Consider the following 19390-nt stretch of genomic DNA (forward strand, 5'->3'; position numbering starts at 1 on the left):
AGCCGATGTTCATTTGCTCTGTCCTTAGGTGGCTTCAGGATCTCTGAATCACCCTTCAGAGGCACCTGAATCCTCTCCTTCAGGGCCAATGTCTAGTTTTGATGCATGTTTAAGCCAAAGTTGGAAGTGCAGAACTAGGAAGCCAGTCTGACATTGCTCAAAATGTCTGGAAATTTGCAGTTTTAATCTCTGTTTTCCTACTGATTCACAAATTTCTTCACCCCTGCCTCAGTTTCCCCACTTAAAACAAGGAATGGGATACACCTTTGCAAAACTCTTCGAGATCCTTGGTTGAAAGAGAGTCTGTAAGTACAGTGTATCATAGCCTCCTCATTTTGCAACCTTTCAGTGTGGATATCTCTCAGTGGAAGCTGTATACATGGTATCAGCTGGTGTGCTCAGAGGGAGGACTGTGCCAACATAATTTTGGGCACAGAATGCAATATTGATGTGACCCATGTATGGTTGTTTTTGTTTTAATGTGGTAGAATAGTTAAAAATAAAACAAGTTTTCTATAAAATAAGACCAGTCCAGCAACACTAATTAAGTTTCTGGTTTCTCACCCCACTCCCATCAGGTTAAAAAATGGGGAGTAAGAAGAGAATGTACTTCAGTCTGGCTCTTTATTTTAAGTAACCTTGTCCTGTTTGCAAATGGGAAAAGGTTTTTTTTAATTTGAGGGATTTATTTCTGTCCTTGTAACACTATGTACTATATGCATTGCACCTGTTCAGACATAAGCGCAGTATATTATTATAGCTGTAAGGGCAGAACCTTCCTAATACACATTTTTTTGGTGGGAGAGGAGAACAGTGCTGGGGAGAAGGACTCTTTCTTTGAAACTGTTTGCTAAATGACCTCTTACAGAGACTTCTTCCTCATCAAGATCAGTTTTCCCTGCTCCCCTATTGTCTGGGGAAACCTATCTTCAGGAGCTTCTTTCTTGAAAGATCTCATGACTTTAAAATCATCAGCGGGCTTTGTGTAGAGTGCCTGTCAAAAGAGATATGTTTACACCTTCCCTGCATGTGTTAAAGCTATAAGGTTACGGAGCAGAATGGCTGGTACGTTTCAGTGCTCAGTGCTAATATGCACAAAAAATGTATTTATGGTAATGACACGGACTGTCTGAAACAATGCATTCCAACATCCTGTAACATAAATAACAAAGGTGGAGCCAGCTGGCATTCAACTGTTTATTTGCCAGCAGTCCTGATCTACACTATATACCTTTTTTACACTGTCTCAGTCTGGCAGTATTGAACCTGTTGCTGCATTAGCCGAGTTGTATTTTGCTAGATAGGGGAAGGAGGGTTGTCTGCTGTCTGGTAGGAGGGCTTTGTCTGTGTGTGCCTTTCTCTCTCTCTCCCTCTCTCTCTCTGTGTCTCTCATACTCCCGCTTGCTCTCCCTCTGGCTCTCTCTCTCTCCCTCGCTCTCTCTCCCTTTCCCGTCTCTGTGGTTTGTAAGGTAGGTTGCAGTGTGTGTATATACACAACATCAAGAGCAGGAAAATGGACTCATTAGGGAGGCAGGCAGTCATTACCACTCACACTGTACTTCCAGGGAGACAGCGACTATGAGGAGACAAACTGAGGACTGGGGAACAAGGTAGGCCAGTCAACTTTTATAAAAAAAGAAAAAAGAAAAAAAAGAAAAAAATCCCTATGCTTTCCCCCCAAGCCCTTGACACTTCTTTATTCTTTTACCACCCCCCCTTGATTTTTGATTTAGAGATACAAGTTTGTCAGACCCATTTGCTAGCTTAAAATTTGGAACATCTATAGAAGGCCTTACCCTCAGCAAAATGTTTTTTCCCCTTCTACTTGTTTAAGGGTGTGCCCTCTTATGATTCACTTTAATTACTTTTTTTTTTTAAATCATGAAGGAAACAAATATGTTTGTTTTCCAACACTAGTTCCAAGTAAATCAATATCTTTCACTCTTTTAGAACAGCCCTCTCCGTATGTTTGTGGGTCTCTCTGCTTTTTCTTTTCTGTTTATGCAGTTCCATCTGTCTGTCCATATATCATGTTCTCCTTATTTACTGCTAAATGGGCTTTTATTAGTATTTGCCAATGAGTTTGAGCTATAATGCTGGTTACCAGGGTTAGCAATGACTCTTGTTCTTTGTTTTATATCTATATATAATATATATACACACTCTATATATAGTAAGTTTAAAGTGCATGTTTACCGTACATAAAATATAAACATAAAAGAGAAAGCAGGTTCCACTCTTTCTGTCAGGATTTTTATTTTGAGATTTTTTTTTTTTGCTTTGTTTTATTTTGGTGACAGGCTGAAGGGGTTCATTTTGGTTACTGTACGTGCACTTTTCCCTGTTGGATATTTTAAAAATGATTTTTTTTTTTACATTTTTGCTGCTTAATTTGCTAAGAGGGACAGGGAAAATATTCTAACTTTTATGTTAGTGATTCAATATAACATTACAGAGGCATCATTGGGCTAATAAGAATACAAACTCCCTTAGAAAGTTTGAATCTCTCCCCCACAACACACCCTTTATTATATATGGTTATACTTGTACTTTGGTATACATTTTGGGGGGCAGAGGGGATAGATATCTTTTTACAGTGGTGGCAAATTCTGAAAGCTGTCGAGCCATTTTGTCCAGAAACAGTAACTATTTATTTACCATTTTTTCAATCCATACATGAGCTGCATTTCTGTAATATCATACAAAGAGTTTATAACAGGAATAATTATTATTACTGCTCTTGTTATTTTTCTTGGGGAGGGATTTGTGTTGTGTTTCACAGCCTATTTATCATTGGTGAGTTTTTCAAGCCTAGGTTTGCCATAGGTTCTAAGGGATGGTTAAGCAGATCCATTTGAAATTTTTTTAAAAATCTGAGCTTCTCTCAAGGCTATCGGAGAATAAAACTGCTCCTCTGTTGGTAAAAAAAAATTAAGACAGATTGTGAGTGACAGTGAGTTATATAAAATGTTCTAGAGAATCCATGTGTAATTATAGAAAATGGACGCTGATCAGTGGAAATCTCTCAACAGTAACAATCACCTTTTTAACAGAAAATTATTTATTCAATAGCAAGAGGCAGACTTTTTTTTTTAATTGCATTAGGCCTTTCCGATAACATGAAGAAGTCCATAAAGTAATATTCACAAGCCACCTGGGGCCGTAGAAGAGATTCTCCAAAACATAAAAATTTCATTATATGTTCATTATTCTAGGGGAGTAGAGAACTTTTGCTGCCAACAGGTTTTTTTGTTTTGTTTTGTTTTACCTCCTGTAACTTCAGTCTCGACAATAGTGTTTCCTCACTGGACAAACCAGGTTAAATTGAAGCCCAAAGTAGCAGATCACCCATTGTCGCTGTAAATACCAAACCCATTTTCTCCATATTAATACATTTTATATTTTTTCTCAGAGCCTATGTGAAACTTTTTAGAGACTGTATGTAGCATTTAAGTCAAGATTTGGCAGCCTCAGGAATGAAATTCAGCGCTTTCTACTCTCTTTCTCTCGTCCTTTCAACTTGGATTCACAAATTAACATTAGGTTGATAAACTTTAAATGTTTTTATTGCTACAAATTGCAAGTTACAGGAGCAGGGTGATGGTTCCCCTCCCCCTCCCCCCCCGCCTCCTAAATCCAAACCTTGTAACTCAGATTTGGTTGTAGAGGGAGGGGAAACTATGACAAAAATTAAGAAATCTCAAACTGGGGAACAGTTGATGCCAGTTTGGCAGTGGTCAGCCTGAAGGGATGCAGCCGAAATGTTAGCAACCATCTCTGGCCCCCTTCCCTCACAGGGTGTACGTGTGCATTTCCAGACACCTGCCACATTTGCCTGAATCAATACAGGTGGATGCTGTCACACAGCCCAGCTTTTTCTGTGTGAATTCTTGTGAGACTGTTCTTGGACTCTAAAATATATCCAAAACAGAAATCAGCTGTCCCATTCCTGTTCTTTCAAAAAACTAAACAATATATTTTAGTATACTGAAAACCCCAAGGTAGAAGAATTAAGAGCATAAAGAGAGGAGCAGAATGGGAGAAAAATCAAATTTATCCAATTAAAAAAAAAAGATTAAAAAAATCCTTTCCCTTAAAAAACCACCCAAAACTTTTTATGAAAAGGATTTAATTTTCTGTGAAACCAAAGCATTACGAAAAGGCTGAGCACAAAGTCCATTTTCAATCTGTGTACAACAGCAAAGGGTAAAGTATGCCTAAGTAAACTTAAATCTAGGGGATGATGCTGTAGTTGGAACTTGGGAAGCTAAAAACCTTTTGGCATAAGGGGCACAGCAGAGCTGGAAGGCATGGCATTCAGCACCCTTGCTGGTAGGACTGGGTTCTGTATGCCCCCGGCCTTTGCAGTCTAACAGAGCAGAACCCTGCAGTGTTGATTGGGTCACAGTATGGCTTTTTTTAATGTTGGAGCAGACAGTTATCTAACACACCCACATGAGGAAGTGCTCTGGAGCAGTTATTTCATGCTTTGCCATGCCCTGTAGCTAAAGCAATTTTGGATTGAATGGCATGCGCATGTATTCCTCTAACTCCTGCAAGATGAAAATCAACGTTGGCTTTTTTTAATGGGACCAAGAGCAGAGGGATAGCAGAGAGTCAAACCTAAATTCCAAACAAATGCCAACTCAAATTTAATTTTAATAGAAGGGCTTTTTGTTTTTGTTGTAGAGAAGGAAAAAGTATCTATCTTGCTTATTTTGATAAAGACAGTTGTAGTAATTTCCTGAGTTGGATATATCATTATTGTAAATATTGCTCACAGTTTTCCCATTTCCACATTTTCTCCATAGGCCCATCTTACACATCAGGGAGAACAGCTGCAGAACAATTTAAGAAATGCATTATTATTTATATGTTTAGGTGTAAATAGGGAATGATACCCTCCCCCCCATGGAATTCTATATGATGCTCTAAAAATACTGTAGAAAGGAACTCGTTCTCTGTTAGATGCTTTAGGTTGTTCAAATCATTCCAGGCAAACCTTGCTTAATTTTTGCTGGCCTTTAGTTTTTAAGCAGAATGATCTCAATAGGAGTACTGTTCAGAAACTGACAGCATGAGATACCCCTATATAATCCAGTTGGTTTTATTCTTGTAACATTTTAGAGGTCTTTTTCCACAACGATCTGGATGGTGAAAGATGGCTCCCACTGTGAAAAGTTTTATAAATGTTAATAAGAAATTAATAAATCAAATCTAGCATTGCATTATTTAGACGTGGTTCTAAACCGCGTTTTACAAAACTTAGGCTTAGAAACATTTTCCTGGTTTTTTCTAACAAAATTCCAGTGGAAATAGTTGTTTATTAAACAACAAACTGTTCCCTCTGCAGGGTTTACCGCTCCAACCCTGCAGCACAGAGAAACTGACGGTCGACCAAAGTGAAACTGACTTCATTGATTTGACCGTCTGGCCCAAGAAAACCCAAAGTAAACAAACAGCATCCACAGTGAAAAATAAATCCGATGTTTTAATATTCTCTTACCTGGACTATTCCAAAATTTTACTGGTACAAAGTATTGTTTTGATTTTTTTTAAAGGTGGTCAAATCTCAACTTTTTTCCTCTCTTTTTTCTTTTACAGTAGTTACTCGATTTTAACTTGAGCAAACATTCATTGATTTAGTAGAATTTGAGTGAGAGTGAATATGTTTTGAGAAAAGGCAAAGGATTTAGCCTATTCTGATTTTTAAGTTGACAGCATCCCCTGTGTGTTCCCCTTTGTTAGTTATCTCCTTTGAACTTTTATACTTACTTCTTGTGACAGCAAATTAATAGAAAACTTATACTTTATAGTGATGGCTGCCTATGTTTGGTTTGGTCTGCTGTAGAGTCCATGCCCAATTCTGTTTTCTATCCGTGTACACTGAAAGCTTTGCACTGAGTTCAAAGGAGTTCCGTTTATATACTGCTTTCCAGATCAGGTTCATTGAATGATCAGGTGAAGCATAGCTTGTATGTATATGTGGCTTGTTCAGTTACTATAGTCATTGGGCATGTTGGGGCTGTGAGTAGTATGGAGGTAATTTGATGGGTATCTCTTGCTTTTGTGGGGGAGGGGGAGGATACATCCAGGCACAGATGAGTCTTATGAGACTTGAGAAACCCAGGTGGGTAATTTGAATAATCATAAAAGACCATATTGAAAAGAAAACTGTTGTCACTAACAGACAGTTGCTTGGATGTAAACATGAAATGGGTGTCTGGATTTTCAGACCAGTTCCTACAGGGCAACCATCAAGAGTGCAAAAGCAAACCACTAAGACTGGCATTAGGTGGGGCTGGGGTGTGATGGGGAGGCCAGTCTTAGTGGGCACCAAGGCTGAACACTCATTCTGGGAAGCAGTTCCCCATTATCAAGGATAAGCCGGTTCCAGGGCACAATGGGAGGTTGATTTAATTGCTGCTGCTTGTGCTATACCTGCTCTGTAGCTGTCAAATAAGTATTATTTTCCAGCACTATTTATTTATTTTGTTTTTAAAATGAGACCAGTCCATCTAATGCTGGCCCTGTATGCAGAGCTTGATTCTTCAGCACCCTGTACTTATTTATGGCCCCTCTTGTGCCTTTGAAGCGCAAGAGAGCAGAAAGCTACCCTTGATTACCCCAGTAGTGTTTTACATACAATTTTCACATGTAGGAGACACCACAAGGGCCAAGACAAGGGTGAATGAGATCCACTGTATCCTTCTTGAATGTTCCTGTCAGAATCAAATGAGCGGTTAGCTAATCTTGTATTTTAAAGGCACTGATTTTTGTAAACTTAGCACAAAAAGACTTTGAATCTGCATGCAATTCACTGTATGATACTGACAAAAATTTTTGAGCAGTGAAGTCTTACCTTTCTATAACTTCCTTTTTCTGGGGTTCCTTATGTATTCCTACCATAGTAACTTTACCATAGGACTGGGATGCTGCTAAAAAAGTAGGCAGGGATTGTCTGTCATTTGGTCCTGATACTCCTGGGAAATTACTGCCACCATACTCAAATATTTTTTTAATAGAAACAATTTGCTTTTGAGAATCTTGCTTCCAAGGTCATCAGGGGTTGACACTCTGATCCATCTCTTGGGGATAACAAAGGTGGGATTTGGGGAAAGAGTCTCATGGGACTTAATAGCCATTAAACTTTTGAAAGAAAGTTAATTACCATTGCACCCCTAGGGAATCCTATACCATTCTCCCTGGCTGGAAAAATTGTGGTTACAAGGTAGGATGCTGGAGCAAATGGTTAAAAGGAAATTTTAGCCTGCAGTACAGATGCAGAGCATCCAAGTGGGAGATAAAGTGGGGGACTGAAAGGGGGAAGGGTTAAGGTCTTTGTTATTGTTTATTTGAATCTACTCCTTACTTCATGATTTCTTCTTTAACCTTTTTCTTGAAAAAACCATGTCTGAGGACTTTACAGAAGTTGGATTCAACCAAATATATCCAGTTCTTGCAGTAGGGAAAGAGCACTTCTTACTAAAGCTATTAACAGCAGTGGATCCTGAACCATCACTCTTCTCCTGGAATGAACACACCCATGGTTTCTCTTTATCCCTTTGTTTTCAGACTTTATTTCTTTGTAATAGGAGCCTCTGTCTTTCATTTTGTAAAGTCTGAATCTTCTTCCCATTGTTGCTGCTGTCATTACAGTGTTGTCCATCCAAGGGCAAGAGTTTTGTGGGTGATACGTTTTATTGGACCAACTGCACGTTTGGGATAAAGTTAGACAAGCTTGTGAATGCAAGGCATTCTTCATACAAGGAAGTTTTAGATAGATATTCTTATTAAGTGCTGGTATAAGCCTTAGTGTTCCAGTCCTTTTATGAATGCATAATTAAATCTACTCATACCATACTGTACGAGGCCTGGGGAATCAGGGTCTTTTTGAGTAGTGTTGAAGTGATGTTAGAACTATAATGGTCCAGAAAATAAGTATCTGAAAGTTCTACTGAGCCATTTTTATAATTGCAATCTATCTGTGTATGTGAAGCAATAGACGCATATATTTATAAATGTATACTATATATTATAGTAATATACAGGGTGTACATTATACAAGATTAATGCATAGATTTGTATATTTTATGTATTCCCTATATAATTCATTTCCTCATATAATTTTCATATCCAGGAATTCCCATTTTCAAAATACCAAAGGTTTCCAGGTATCATGTAAGAATGCAGTGTGGTATATAGCTGCTCCTGCCAGTGCTCCACATGGGGCTGAGCCCCGCCTTGGGCACACCATGCTTCTGTCCGCCAGCCTGGCCTAAGTCCTGGCCAGCACACAGCTTCTGGCAGGGCTGTTCCTGGTGTGGCTGCAGCTGGTTCTGTGCCGCACTGCTCCCCTCATTTTCAGCAGGAGCTGCCCAGCTGAAACTCCTTTTCTGTCCACTCGCAAGCCCAGAATGGTGCAGAAGGAGTAGGAGTGGGAGGAGGAGCTGCCGTTGGAGGCAAGGGGAAAAAAGCAGCACCTGGACTGCCACAGCTGCACCAGGAACAGTACCGCCGGAAGTTGCACATGCTGGCCAGGGCCTGAGTCAGTGGGGCTTTTCAGCTCCTATCACGTCCAGTGACAGCTCCTCTTCCTGCTCCTGCCCCTGCCCCTGCCCCTGCCCCTGCTGTGCCACTCTGGATGGTCTGGCAGGGGGGAAGCTTCAGCTGGACAGCGCCTCCCCAGAGCATGGGGTTCTGACTCCAACTCCCAGCTGCTTTCCCCCCACCCCCAGGTGGTTGCTCATTGTGCTAGGTGGGTGGAACGGGTGTGAGGCAGCCTGGAGCTGGAGCCAGATCCCTGCATCCTGGGGCAGGAGCCACCCAGCTGAAGGTTGTCTCCCCTGCTTGGAGCAGTGCAGCAAGGGCAGGAACAGGAGGAGGAGCTGCCGCTAGAGGCAAGGGAAGCAGAAAAACCCTGCTGGCTCAGGCCCCAGTCAGCATATGCAGCTGCTGGTGGTGCTGTTCCTGGTATGACTGCAGCTGGCTATGTGCTGCTTTGCTCCCCTTCTTGCCAGTGGCAGCTCCTCCTTCTGCTCCTGCCCCTGCTGCACTGCTCTGGGTGGGCAGGGGGGAAGCTTCAGCTGCCCGGCTCCTGCTGGAGGTGAGGAGAGCAGAGCAGTGCAGGGAACAGCCCCTCCAGAAGCTGTGTGCACTTGTTGGGCCCCAGCTTAGCAGGTAGTGCTTGGTCCCACGAAGACTGCTGTGGGAGCAACCGCAGGCTGGATTCAGTTGGTAGGCCAAATCCAGTCCACAAGCTATATTTTTCCCACCCCCTGTGTATAAGATTTGTGGAGGTCTGATGAAGTAATAAAAATTCTCCTGCATATTCCACCTCTACTGAGCAACATGAGAAAGAACCTGATTTTGCTGCCATTGACTTCAGAGGGAGTTAGTTGGGAGGAACTTCTACATGATTGGCTTCAAATTGCACATCTAGATTAGTAGAAAGTTTCCCTGGTGCAATTCTCATGCTCCCCACTAGGTGACTGCTTGTTACATTATTAGTTGGCTGGAGTGACCCAACCCAAACATAAACCTCATTCTTACTGAATAAGATGAAGCTTTTATCCTACAGCACCCTCCATAATCTCCGTTCATTACAGAAAATCCAGCACAATAAAAGAAGACTCTTCTCTGATCTTTTTTTACTTCTCCTCCTTATGTTTCCTTTATCCCTTTCTAATGAGCCTACAGAACTTTTTATTTCTCCTCTGGGGGCTCTACATAATAGTTAATGGCCCATCCTGCTGGGTCAGGAATTTAGGATGGGTTCCTCTGGGAACAGCCCCAGCAGAGCTATCATGAAGTGAATAGGCCTACTGAGGCAGGGCTTCCTTCCCATCCCTGAGCCCCTCCAGATGAGACATGGAATTTAGCAGGAATTGATGTGGCATTAGCCTGCTTCCTGCTGTACATACCTTGGGGATAAATAGATAATTCAGTTGCCTGGGGCTATCAGTCTGGCACCTTTTGCTAGCATTAAACTAACAAAAACTTCTTCGAACCAATAGAAATCTCCTGTGAAGGCCCAGTTGGGGCTGACTCATGGATGAACCATTTAAAGTCCAAGCAGCTTGTTTCGTAATTTCCAGCATTTCATAAAAATGCTGGGTTTTTTTCTCCCATTGACTGCCAAGTTTTGAAAGCTTAAAGCTTGCTCCAATTGGATGGGGAAACTGTTTTTAAAAGATACTGACATTTCCTAAATGAGCTGGTTCTTTTTGAGCTGTACAGATTTCAAGCCATATCCTCTAAGCCAGTCCAACTCAATGAAACATTTCACATCTTCAAAAACAGTGGCACCTACATGCTTTAAAAGCCAGCTGTATTTTCACAGGCAGTTACTGAATACTGAAAAAATGGAGCTAAGAGAGAACTTAGTTTGGGTTTCTTGGTGTAGGACTTTTTTAAACCTCTGAAATTAAGATTTCTCCTTTTACACTTATATTTATGTTTATATTTTTACATATTTATACATGTAACAACCAACCTTTATTTATGGCAGGCTGAAACACATTTAAAACCTCTCAACATTTTTAGACCAGCTTTCTTTATTTGCAGGCAAAGAGAAAAATGCTTTTTTGTTTGTCAGCACAATAGCACAGTTCAGAATGCAAAGTGCCCCTGGAACTGGAACATAAAGCTGGAATGATGGGAGCAGGTAAAGAAGGTTCCCTTGCCTACAGGAACAACACTTGTAAAGGTAGCATTCTGCTCTTCTCTAGACATCTAGATGATTGGGTTTGGTCACTGACATGGCCATCAAAGTCCCCCAAATACAACTTATACAGATTTAGGCACTATTCCTGTACACAGTCTCCCACATGTGACTGGTTAGGTATATCCCCAGAAAGAGAGTGCCAACTATGCATATGTCACATTTTTGTGACTTAGATGACCATTGCAGATGATCAGATCTGGTTGTCTAGACCTCCAGAAAGAATAGAATGCCACCTTTAAGCTTTGTCATTAATTCCTGGGTGATTTTGATCAGGTCACTTCACTCTCTGTTACCATTCTGTGAAATATGGATAACAATGCTTACCAACCTTCCAAAAGTGCATTAAAGTCAATGAATAAAAAAAATAAGTGTTAGTTAGAACTTTATTGGTCAGGTTAAAGACCTTTCACTTCAAGATTTGTGCTTTACAATTTGTCCCAAAAGATACATTACAACCACAAATCCTCACATCGGTGGGTTTGCTCTGCCTTCTTTGCCTTGTTGCTGAGCATTTTGGGGCTTTCTTCTGAGATGTCAAAAAATAGCTGGCTCCAGAGATCTCTTTTGGTTTCTTTGGGGAAGTCTACACAACAACCATACAAACAATTGCTTTGTAGTGTTGTTAGCTCAGACTAGCTAGCTGGGGTACCAGTAGCAGTTCAGCTACAGAGCTCATCTCAGGCTAATTGCTTTTGCTTCTCCAGTGGATTTTTCCACCTGCATTGAACTCCATGCTGGCATGATTTGAAAACTATCATTACCTCAGCCAGTTAGCTTAAAGCTAGTTTGGATATCTCTGTGTCAGAATGTAGGCTCTTCTGTGACCTCAGTGTAGCTCTGCCTTGTGTGTGCAGGTGTCTCAAGTGGAAGAAGCTGGACTTTTGTTGTTCTTTTTTAATACCGTATTTACTTAGTTCTAAGATGAGGTCTTTCCCCCTATTTAATTCCTGCCCTCAGTTCCCCCAACATCTGCCCTCCTTCCATAGCTTCTACCCCTTCCCTCCTCATCCCCACTGCTTACCCCTGCTCTACACCAGCAGACTCCATTCCTGCCCCAGCCTGGAGCAGGGCATCAGCCTGGCCCTGTAGCAGTGGTATCAGTTCTACAGAAACAGATCCTACTAGTGTGGATAAGAGTAAGTGTTGGGGAGAGTGTGGGAAAGTGCAGGGTAGAAGATGTGGGAGGTGGGCACAAGTGGGGTAAATGGAGACACGGACAGGTAGCAGGGGGTAAGCTACTTGCCTCCCTACCTGCCCCCCACTGCCTCCACACTGCCTGCTCCCTAGGACCTGTCCTGCCACCGCCTGTCCCCTGTTGCTCCCACCTGCTGCCACCTTACAATGTGCCTCCCACCTCTCCTGCTCCCTGCCCCATTACTGCCTCCCTCACTGCCTGCCCCACTATCACTGCTTTTCCAGATGCAGTGGATCCTCCAATAATTAGATTCTGTACATGGGAAAATTATAACAAATCTGTAAATTTTCCATGTATAAAACCAAAGTATTGGGAGGGGTCATCTTAAATTCAGGGTCATCTTGGATTTGGGTAAATGCAGCAGCTGAATTCCTTGGGCATTAAACCTGAACTGGGAGTAGCCTAAAAGTAGAAAAAACTGAGTAACATATACATTGATTATTCTTTGAGTGCTGTAGCAGAATTGATGTAATCAGCAAGACTGCAGAGTTTATGGCCTAATTGTAACCTCCGCTTGGAGGTGGTTTACCAGTGACCCCCAAATAGTAAAAGCATTTTGGATCATTTGAATCCTGATCCCAAGGCTAGGGACAGATGTTACACATAAACCGGTTTAAGTGAGCAGAACCTGTTTTAAAACTGTAACAGGACGGATGTTCAGGGCACATAACCAGTTTGAAAATGGCTGAAACTGGTTTGAGATAAACCTGGTTGAATGTAGTATCAGACGTAACTGATTTGGCTCAAACTGGTTTATGCAATATTTGTCTCAGATCCCTTCCTGGTTTAAGTTAAACCAGACTCCTCCAGCATTCCGGCATACTCTCTGGGCTGGGCAGGGCTCTCTGCTCCACAGCAGGGCTGGCCCCTTCCCTCTGCTCCCTAGTTGCAACTCCAGCAGCAACTGCAAGTATCTGCCTGGCTTCCTCCAGCTCCTACTCCCACCCCCCACACCCTGCAATTCCCGCCTCCCCTCTTCCTTACACAGACACCTCTCAGCATTAGCTAGCAGAGACAACATGCTAGCTATGGTCCGTGTTATGAGAGACAAGGCAGACAGGACAGTGCTGCTTAGGGCTTTTTGGAGCTAATGAACAAGTCAGCTGGCAATGTCCCTCCATTCTTTCTTTGGAACAAGTTGTTTAAGAAGAGTGTGAACTAATGAAAGAGGCTGTTGTTTTCTTATGAGGTGATAAATGCTGATTACAGACCTGATACATGTTCTGTTATCAAGGGGAGGGGGAACCCCTCCCTAATCAGAGCATCCTCCTGGGGCCCTGCCATGCTTTCCTCAGCTCAACACTGTGGAAGGTAAGGGAGAGCTGCTCTAGTGCCCCCCCCCCCCAGCTTCTAGCTTGAGCCACTGCAGGCATGTGCCTGCATTTCTGGGGTGTCTCTACAATTACAAACTGGTTTAGCCTACCTAGTTTAGACTAACCTGCAAAGATTGGATCAATTCAGGCTCAAGCTTTTTTGAATGTCTGTTCCAAGCCCAATAGTTTACTTTAGTAGCGATTGGTCATAAGAATGTATAGTGGGCCAAATTTATGTCTCTGCTCTGTTTGCATGTCTGCTTAGCTCTAGTATAGGTAACATTGGAGACCTGCCCCAGCAATGAAACCAAGTCTCTACCTTGAACTTACTCAGCAGAACCACATGGTACTAGGAAGGCTTTCGCTGTATTGTGACCTGGACAATAGTGGTCCTGTAGGATGGTTTGCAAACCCATGGCTTACCTAAGACCTGGACCTGGATTATACCTTACCACAGCTATGTAAATATTATAGCACATTTAGATCCTAACTACTTGGATCTGAAAAAGGGTTAGCATGATAGAAAGTGACTGGCTAGTATACTTCAAACTCTCATGTGGATAGATCTTAATTAAAGAGCTTTCGGGGCAGGAAATACATAAGTGCTAGAAGATGAAGGTCTATTGATGCTGGCATCTTTCATGAATATGGGGGAAACGTTGTAATAAGCTTTGCCTTTAACTTGATAGCTGGTGTCATGGGAGTCAGCAGCTTAGTTGAGTTTGTAAATGATTTTCCCTCCAAATCATAAGTATTATCATACCAGTCTTAAAACTATAGGTTAGTTGCAAGGCCAGAATAGAACTTTTTTTTCTTTAATAAGAAAAATTTACAGTGAGTTGTACAAGGAGTTCTTCAGCTTGGACATGCTAAAAAGTGGATGCATTAGTTCCTAACCTTTTCTTCCCTGCATTTCAAGAAAATGGACCTAAAACAGGATAGAGGAAACTCCACTAAAATTGGCTTTATATCTGAAATATTTTGCTTGGTACCCAAGCTTAGTTAATTGAAATCTGATATTAAAGAGTTATTAAAACTTGATTTAGTAATGTTGTTATGGAACATTGGTTTCAGTGTAGGAGAAGGATGCAAATGGGGCATTTATGAAGGAGGCTTGGGAAGAATGTGAGCAGTTGGAAGGACTAAAAACTGAGATACAAGGAGGGGTCAGAGCTGTACAAAGAGAGGGACAAAAAACCCTGAATTTAATGTAAATGGAGGAGATAACTTGGTCACAGAGGGCACAGTGTTAAGTTTAGTACCTCTAACATGCGTGATAAGTTTAGTACCTCTAACGTGAAGTACTACCTAAATGCACAGTAATGGGCACTACTGTGCAGTAGCACTGGTGCATAGTCTTTTCATGCCACTTAATGTGCAGTAAACTAATTCTACTGCACATTAGTGTATTAACATGGTGTTTGCTGTGACAAGCTGGTGTTCACTGCACAGTAAATTAATTCTACTGTGCGTCTCGTGAAGATGCACCCTGTGGCAGGAGAACTGAGGCATTTAGTCCAAGTAATAGTGCACAGTGAATTGGGATGGCAATAACAGTGAATGGGAATAATTATCTTGCACATTCAGAGAAGTATGCTTTTATAATAAAAAAAGTTCCAGGTGTGAATTCCAGATGTTCCTGCATTTACAGTAGAAATACAGTAGAAAGTGTCTTAATTTGGCTTGTTACATCTATAATATTGGACAAGTTCAGTGGACTTGCAATGAACTAACTGAGAGCAGTGTATAGCCCCAGGCTTTTATTCTAGGAGCTATGGTTGGGATTCATCGGAAGCAGAAAAGGCCACACAAGATATCCTGCAAGCAATTTCTGTTGAGGAGCCATTTAGGGTGGTACTGCTGAGCATGGCCTGAGTTTTGTGGATCCAGTATTGTGGATATGGTTTCACCTGTAGCAACACGTCAGTGTAGTGTCAAGGTTCTTACGAGTTTCTCTTTGAAACTTTTGCCATTGGGGATCCTCATTCAAAGTGATTAAGGTTTTCCTGAGTGCTTTGAGGTAGATTTCTAAGAGATCTCATTTCCAGGTTGTTACTGTAGAATCTGAAAAGAAATGTTGGTCCTCACATAAGTTACCTGCTGGAGAACCTTGCAAAAGGGTTAGACACAATAAAAGAGGGTTTTTGTGACCCTCTATATTGGTTCAAGTCATACAATAGTTGAAGCTGCAGAATACGACTTTGATCCTACTGTGATTCTCTTCATGTTGCTTGCCTTAAGATCACATCAACTCCATTGAGGTCTCTCCAAAACTCTTTAGATAAAAGAATCAAGAGGAGCGGTTTACTAAAGAGAACAACTGCTGTCTAAGTTCAGCAAAAGAAGGGAATGAACATGAAGAATATCAGGGCAGTTTAACCAGAGGCAGTCACTTATAAAAAGAATACTTTGCGTTTTTATAGATGTGACTATCCAGCTATTTCACAGTGTTTAACAAAATTAGTGAATTTAGCATTACGTTATCCCTGAGAGATAAGTCAGTAGGGTATTATCCCTGTTTTATATATAGGGAAACTGAGGCATATTGACAAGTCATGTCTCACACTCTCAGTGGCAGAGCTTGGAGTAGAATACAGGTCACTTGAATGCAAGATTTGCCCACAAAACCTTCCTTCATCTTTTCCTTCTTTTGTCAGCGATATATTGCATTGTGCCTGAATCTATTCCAACTGTGTACTTGGTCCAAGAAAAGATGTCACCCACTGAAATCCTTGCCTCTTGTATAAAAAGTTAATATTTGGAAAGGTAAAATATGTGATCTTTGCTCATGGGAAACTCAAATGAACCTGATTCTCAGTTATGCTAAGAGTCCACTCTTGACTGTGTAATTCACGCTCACTTTATGTCTCACTTATCATGTCCAAGATAAAAAGGCCATCATGGAACTGGAAATTCAGGTCAGTTGTGCCTAAAGATTTGTTAATAGGACAGCAGATTTTTACTTTAATATCAATTAAAGTTAAAAAAACCCCAAAAAACAGGGTCAGAATTGTCAGGGCTGTTTGCTTAACGTATTTTTTTTGTAACTGCTGTGTTGGCTGCAGATGGTATAACTTCAACAACTTGAAAATAATTAAAATATATATATACAATTTTTTTTCCCAGTCTACCAGATGTGCCCGTCACTGCTCTAGAGCAGGGGTGTCCAATCTTCTGACTTCATGGTCTGGATGAGTGGCACAGGGTTAGTGTGTGGGAGTGGTCCATGGTTACAAATCTGTGCACCAACCTGGCCCCATGTGCTGGCTGCAGCTGTATGCTAGCCTGACCCCATGTGCCAGACCTGGGCATGCACTAGCCAGACCCACTTGTCTGGAACCAGCTGTGTAGTGACCTTGCATTCTCGCCTGACTACACACTGATGTAGTCTAGCATGCAGAACCAGGTTGTCTGGCCTGTGGGGCTCCTCTTAGATCCAGAATATGGCAACAGGTGAGGAGCAGTTAATGACGCCACCACTCTCCTGCTACCAAATTTCTGGACCCTTGAGTAGCCCCGTGGGATGGATCTATCCTGTGGGCAGGAGGTTGAACACCACTGCTTGAGAGCAAATATTGAATCAGTTGTGTCAAAAGAAGATGCTACAAAGTGGTCCATGTTTGTTGGGCAGAGGTAACCACAAGTGGTAAATGGCTGGCTGAGGTGTGTAGTGGTGTTGTTTGCTTCAGTCAAGTCAACATAGCTTCCGAATAAACACAGAGCCTCCTTGTGGCATGTGACAGAAGTGGTATATTAAAACTTTTGGATTATTTTCTACTTTCTGGGTAGATATAACGGTCATAAACCTCAATGGGAGTCGCACAGACACAGGGAGAAAATAGACCCTCAGGGTTTTCTGGACCAACGTATTTAGAGAGGGTTGTTACTTGTCTGTTTAAATCAATGGAGACTAAGACCATGCAAGTAATATTGGAGGGTACACAAGTGCTGGACCGGGCAGAGACACATTTCTGATGATATATCTGTCACTAAGAATAAACATTAGACTAGACTGAGTCACTTTCACATTCAGTCTGAAAACTGGAAACTTTTTCTAATGGTGATGAGGCTGTACAATGGGTAGTTGTATTTCACTTACTGTTACATGAGAATTGGGTTTGGCTCTTTCAAACCTGCAAGAAAGTTTGGTGCTTCTGCCCTACATTTTAATATCTGTCCATTTCCCAAAGCCCATCTGTCTCTCTGTCTGCTAATGCTCCAGAGAACTCCAAGCCCGAAGAACAATTGTATTTTTTCATTAGCCAGTACAATTAATACTTTCTGTCTTGAGCACCACATTTAGTTACTGTGATATGTGTGTAAAAGAAAATACTGGAATGCACAGTAAGGTTTTCCACTTATCAGAGACATATGTGCCTCACCATCACAGGATGAAACACTATAACAAAGAACACTCTTCAGGCAGGTTCACATTTCAAGGATTGTAGGGCAATCTGGCTAAGTGTCTTTTCTAGGAAATTGATGAACCAGCTTTTTCATATTGTATTCTTCAATTTCAGTAATTCTCAAGAAGCTCATAAAATCCAGGATGGAGTCAGTTAAACCTTGTCTTATTAGTCTCTGAAAGGACACAAAGGCTGAGGATCTCAGGACTGGTCCAGATGCCAAGCTTTTCTCTTATATGTTCCTACTTTTTCTTGGTCTGTTGCTCTTATTTACTGCTAGGATAAAAGTTTGGACTGGCATCCTTTAATAAAATGCATACAGCAGATTGAGAATCTGGGCTTGCTGGGAAGAATTCTCACCGGACAGAGTCTGGAAGGTAAATGACAGTCTCTTTGTATTGCAGAGCTGATAAACTCTTATTTTTCTCCTATCGAGCATTTTCCCAGTTTTGTCATTTATACATGGTGATCTGTTTATAGATGGCTCAAGCAGACTCTGAAATCCACTTACAACTGTTGATAGCCACTGATGCCATGATGTTCCCATGTGGCATGTTCCTATAGACAGCTGTATTTGAATTCTCTGGCCCTTTAGGACGTTGACAGCTTTTATGCAATTTACTCTGTAAAGATACAGAAAGCGACTGTCTTTTACTCTATTTTTATACAGTGCATAACACACTAGGGTTTCCATTACAGCTGTGCCTCTGGGTGCTATTCTTATAAAACTACCAACTTTTATAAACAAGTCATTTTTCCTTTGATATAATCTATCCCTGGTTCTTTAAAGGTATTACACAAATAGCCCCTTTCTGTATTAATTTACAACTTTACGCTGAGATATCTCTTCATGGATTTATGTAAAGTATACGAGACTTTTGGAACTCCAAAGTGGTACACTTGTGGCCTTGGCAGTCCTTTTCTCCCTCTAGTAAGCAGTGAACTGTATCAGTCTGGATGAGTTCAGTCACTGGTGGTAGACTGAGGAACCAGTTCCTACATCCAGAAAGACAGTAGCATTAAAAGTTAAACTTTCAAACTTCACACTCTGGTGGTATCTGCTCCCCAGCCAGTCTGTTCCACCTAGAGCTACAATAGATGTTCCTCATCCATTTGTCTGAACCCGTCTTCATGCAGTTCTTCCTTATCTGTCCAGGGGAGGCTGCTGTTGTTTTTAGGGTTGAAGATTCTTCTAGAAAACACCTGTATGCGTTTCACACATGCCGTATTTTCTTGCATAAAACCCTCTTTTTGGAAGCCCCCAAGAAGTAAAAAAGATCTTACTTTGAAGTACAGGTAAGAAACTGAGGTCTGGGGTCTTCAGGGCAGGGGGCTGCATGCTGGGGGCCTTGCAGTGGGGCCCAATCCTGCACATCAGTGGCTCTGGAGTCACATGGCAATTCTGACCTGGCAGGCAGCTCCAGACTCAGTGGGCTGGATCTGATCCACCACATGGCTCTGGAACCTCGGGCCCGCACTGTTCAACATCTTCATCAGTGATTTGGACAAGGGGGTAAAAAGCACCCTGTTCAAATTTGCTGATGATACCAAGATGTGGGGGGCGTGGGCATGCTGGAAGGATGCAACAGGCTACAATCAGACCTAGACAGGTTACAAGGGTGGGCAGATGAGAACAGGATGGGTTTCAACACAGACAAGTGCAAGATGATGCACCTCGGGAGGAACAACCGGCACCATACCTACAGGTTAGGGAACTCCCCTCTTGTCAGCACGGAGGCGGAAAGGGATC

At 41.8% G+C, this 19390-nt stretch overlaps 1 long non-coding RNA gene across 1 annotated transcript in view; it reads left to right on the forward strand.

Annotated features, from left to right (window-relative positions):
* Positions 1-1072: 1072 nt before the first annotated feature.
* Positions 1073-19390, forward strand: part of LOC109319298 — a 129369-nt gene continuing 111051 nt past the window's right edge. Inside the window, exon 1 of the long non-coding RNA XR_002103471.1 lies at positions 1073-1610. This is a non-coding gene — a long non-coding RNA (uncharacterized LOC109319298). The remainder of the gene's footprint in view (positions 1611-19390) is intronic.

The sequence above is a fragment of the Crocodylus porosus genome, unplaced genomic scaffold (genome assembly GCF_001723895.1).
Source record: "Crocodylus porosus isolate Cpor-Errol unplaced genomic scaffold, CroPor_comp1, whole genome shotgun sequence".
In the NCBI taxonomy this organism is placed as follows: domain Eukaryota; kingdom Metazoa; phylum Chordata; order Crocodylia; family Crocodylidae; genus Crocodylus; species Crocodylus porosus.